Raw genomic sequence first — 4,713 nt, forward strand, 5'->3', positions numbered from 1 at the left:
CTGCCTTTTCTACAGAAAATCTGCTGGTGTAGAAATCTGGGAAGAATGTCACTCTCTGTAATCAATCATTCAGCAAACTTAAGAGGAGAGTTCAATAGAAGTTCACACAACCATAGATGTCCCCATGCTTGTGATTTCTGAGGATTATGACATATAGACAGAACCCAATTCCTCTAGGTGCCTCCAAGACCAAACTGATGAAAGTCACCAGCTAAACTTTGTAAAATTTGTCACAAAAGCAAAGCTTTGAATGGGACTGCTTAGCAGAAAAGACTTTTACTGAGAGATACTAGCAGTGGCCTCCATAAATGTCAACTTTTTGAATTCAATAGTCAGTATTTTTCTGATTTAAAACAGTATATGGTCCTTGAGGCCTAAACACACAGATTCAAATGAGTGTCAAGTGTGCAAGGAAAGCTTCTTTACTAATATGCTTCTGATCAAACATGCCAAACTACATGAAGGGGCTCTCTCTATTTGCAAATACTCCAAATACAGTGCAGTAATGTTTAAAAAACTCAATCAGCACATTGCAGACACCCACTTCAGCCATTATCTGTTGGTGTGAGCAGTGTGATGTGCAGTTCTCTTCAAGCAGTGAACTCTACCTACATTTTCAGGAGCAAGGCTATGATGAACAGTACTTTTGTAAGTTCCGTGAACATAGAACAAATGATCCAGAAGGCTTACATAGCCATGTGGCAAATTCGCATGCATGTAAATTAATAGAATTAAACAGTAAGCATAACAATGGGCAATGGAGAACCTGGACAATACAGTCTCTTAAGCAAAATTACCTCTAACAAATGGAAGAATTTCTTTGTGTGTCACATCTGTGGTGTTTGGAGTGAATGTCATACAAATGATTAACAGGTATGTTGCTATTGAACATAATAAAACATTTCCTCATGTTTCTGATGACTTTGGGAAGAGTTTTTTAAGTACACTGGAATATTTTGTCTTTCAGTCCTACTCAGTGTTTATTTTCATTTGAATAGAGTGAAAATCATATATAAATCACAGACAGTACAAGTTCTTGCCTGGCAAATGTCAACATAAATCTGTTAACCTCTAAGAATAGATAGAGTGTTTTTTAATAGAAAGGGCAATATGGCAGTTAATTAGCAACCAACACTGTAAACTTCAGTAGATACAAAGATTTATATGAACTAATTGCCATTATAAAAAGGCAACTGCTTTCACTAAGAAGGAACAAAAACCAGTAACTTCCATAAATATAACAAGAAGCTAAATGAAGAAATACCTAACAGACTGTTTTTCCTACATAATATTTGAATATGCAAATTAAGAGATCTGTGGCATGCTACAGGAAAGTAGGGATAGAACACAGAACCCCAACCCACTCATCCCAACCCACCCAGGTGCACCCCTCCCCACAGGTGGATTTCCAAAACATGGCAAATTCTAGGGTTACAAGGACAGGATGCCACACTGAAGCAGCAAGGCTGCCAGCTCCAACCTGCTGGACAAAGAAAGAGCCTTATTGACAGTTGTAAAACATTAGGTGTCAGACAGAAACTTCTCAAAAACAGCTGTTGTTGGGTACTGATTGATAATGTTTTCATTCTGATGGCTGAGATGCTGCAGACAGTCATGGGTCTGTGGCAAGGCCTATCACTGGCATGCACATGCACACACACAGATGATGGGAAGTCATTTAACAAATAGCTTAGGAGCACTCAGCCACAGTATCTTAAAGAGAGGACATTTTACATTTAATGAACTTGCAGGGAAAGCAAGGCCTAATAATCATTTATTTTTTTTTCATAGAAGATGAGCACAATAGGACAAAATAAAAACAGGAATTGTGTAACTGGTTATTGGAATATAAGTTCTGAGCTGCTCACAGATTATTACACAGAGCTAAAAATATTCCAGAATACTGCAGACACAATTGTATACAAATTACTCGGGATCTTTTCTGATCCATGCCAAAAAAAAAAAACAAAGCAAAACAAAACAAAACAAAAAAACCTTAAAGAAGTGTTGGGTGGTTCAAAGATAATGATTTCAGTAAAATTCATTTCCAGGATTAAATTGCAAAAACTGCATTTGAATGATGTGAAGGGTCTGAACTATATCATCTGGAGAATCGTGAGGTTTTCTGTTACCTTGTGAGACAGTGTGAGTCTGTGGTATTTGGGTATCAGTCTATGCTGCCTAAAAATTACAAACATGTTTTTATTGCTCAGGTGTAGGAGCAGTTTTCTATCATTTGTCCACTTAGTATTTTAATCAGTGGTCAAAAGTCTACAAAATGTGCCAAAGAAGATTTCATCTATGAACCTCAATATCCATAGATTATTCCTGATTTAGAAAAGGTCAAAGGTGCTAAACCTTACTAAAACTGTACACTTATCTCTAGGCAAGTTTATCATTTAAATTAAGTGGAAAAAAAATCAGTTCCAAAGACTGAATCTAGGCTCTCAAATTATTTATTTGCTGTAGCCCCAGCACATTTCAAGGGCACACTGAACCCCCTGAAAATAGAGGTTTATAATAGAAATACTGACAGACCTTTTAACTGCTAGATGGAGGCTTGTGCTCACTTCGGCAGCACATATACTAAAATTGGAACGATAGATGGAGGCTTTACCAGACTCCATTAAACTACATTAGCATATAATGATTAAATATATGGATGATTCTGTCTTTGATATCTTTTTCAAATTCTTGCCAGCTTAAACACTAACCAGTATAAATTATACATTGTTTGGCTGTTTTAAAATTTTTATTATTTTAAAAATTACTTTCTCTATTTCAATCAAACACTTCTGGTTTTTAGAAAAAGATACCTATATTACATTGCAGCTTGGCTTTTTAGAGACTGATTGTTTCACTAAAAACATATTTGAGGACTTGACCAAATGCAATCAGTGATGCATGCATTGTGCCTCATTTTCTGTAATGCCCACCAAAAAATCTAAAACATTGTCTTTGCTTTTAAAAGAGGGAAAGGAGTGAGACCTCAGATATAATCAAGGAAACATTATGCATCTGGTCTTTAAGTTCTTCAAACAATTTTGCTCTGCAGGATATTCTTTCATAGGAGGAATAACTGAAGTTTTTGGTGCTCATTTTTTCACTCATAGACTATAAGGTCAATATGAAAAAAAATTGAAGAATAAAAATCAGATTTAAAAAATTTAAACAAACCAAAATCCCCAAGATCTTGACAATGACATACATATTATTGTGGAGTCCTGGGCACACAATCCTCCACTCCCAAACCCAGGGAAAATTAGTCAACATTACTGTTGAGTTCTTCATAAGGGATTTGATTTCCGTGAGCCAGGAATTTCATCCATTTTAGCACAAATTTTCCATGAGCCATGAATTTCATCCATTTTAGCACAAAGTATAGAAGAGATGCTTAGAACAATAGCAGGAGACATGCGGTGAAGATAATTAGTGGTAAACAGAGAATAAATTCTTTCTCAGTAGTACTTGATGGTTAATGCCAATGATAATTCACCTGACTTACATAGTATTCACTTTGAGAGAAGAGTATGAATAACTAAAGGAAAACAGAGACTGAAGTCATGATAGTCTTGATACCAAAATAGAATTAAAATGAGACACTAACATGGGAGGTTCAAGGCCTTCTAGAACCCAATTTCTGTGCCAGGTTTCACATTCTTATATCTTCATGATCCTTTTCTTCTAAAACAAATCTATCAGCTGAGAGAAGCTGTCTTTCAGTGCATCCATGTCATCCAGGAGCAGGGCTGCAGAATCCAGCATTTTCCACGTGTGAGTTTTTGTTGTTGTTGTTTTTATTTTGCAGTGCTGGGGATTGAACCCAGGGCCTTGTACTTGCAAGGCAAGCATTCTACCAATTGAGCTATTTCCCCAGCCCTCAAAATATCTTTTGATCTCTTGTACTGAGTGAGCTGCTGCCTTGTCTTGATGATTGGCCAATATTAAAGAGGGTAAAGTGCATAACTGTGGGTGCTGAAGAGCTGAGTGCAGTTCATTTCTAGCAGTTCCTAAATCATCCTCTGAAGAAGTACTGTCTAATACAAATATTACCCCTTGAGATCCTTGGAAGTAAGGGCTCCAGTATTTCTGGATATTATCCGCTCCTCCAATTTCTTTCCCATTCAAGATGGCATTCTGGAATGGCACTGCTTTTATACTAAAACCTGTGGTTGACATGACATTCTCGGGACATTCACTGCAGAGTTTTGACAACAGATTGGTCTTGCTGGAACTGGTGAGGCCTGTGCAAACCAGGTCATATTCTGGTCATGCAGGTGGTGGTCCCTTGCAGCAAAGTGCTCTAAAACACTTGTAAGTGCCAATTCTACAAATGGCAAATGAGATCTGGATACATTCAGACATTCTCAGAAAATCCATGTACAGAAACGCCTCAGTTATCTGGAGATCAGACATCTGGCAGCCTAAAGCATCCTGAACAGCTCTGAACCAGGGAAAAAAAAGCAGCATCTCTGACTGCAAATGAGCAGCTCCTCGTATGCTGGAATATTGCAAGCATTTACATTCACATTTATTTGCAGTGATTTACTTATGTCAATATTGGGAATATTCAACAGGACAAAGATCTTAAAATTTATCTAGATGTCAAGCATTCAGTTGAATTACATCATAAATGCAGTGACTGCTTGATGAGGTTTAATAATGAAAGGGAATTAATAAGTAACCATCTAGTCCGGGAAACAACTTGATTAT

The 4,713-nt window shown here is 37.0% G+C and overlaps 1 pseudogene; it reads right to left on the reverse strand.

The window, feature by feature from the left end:
• Nucleotides 1-3,652: 3,652 nt before the first annotated feature.
• On the reverse strand, nt 3,653-4,416 carry LOC124974450 (ADP-ribosylation factor-like protein 15; annotated as a pseudogene).
• Nucleotides 4,417-4,713: the final 297 nt, after the last annotated feature.

Source organism: Sciurus carolinensis, unplaced genomic scaffold (genome assembly GCF_902686445.1).
Source record: "Sciurus carolinensis unplaced genomic scaffold, mSciCar1.2, whole genome shotgun sequence".
NCBI lineage: Eukaryota > Metazoa > Chordata > Mammalia > Rodentia > Sciuridae > Sciurus > Sciurus carolinensis.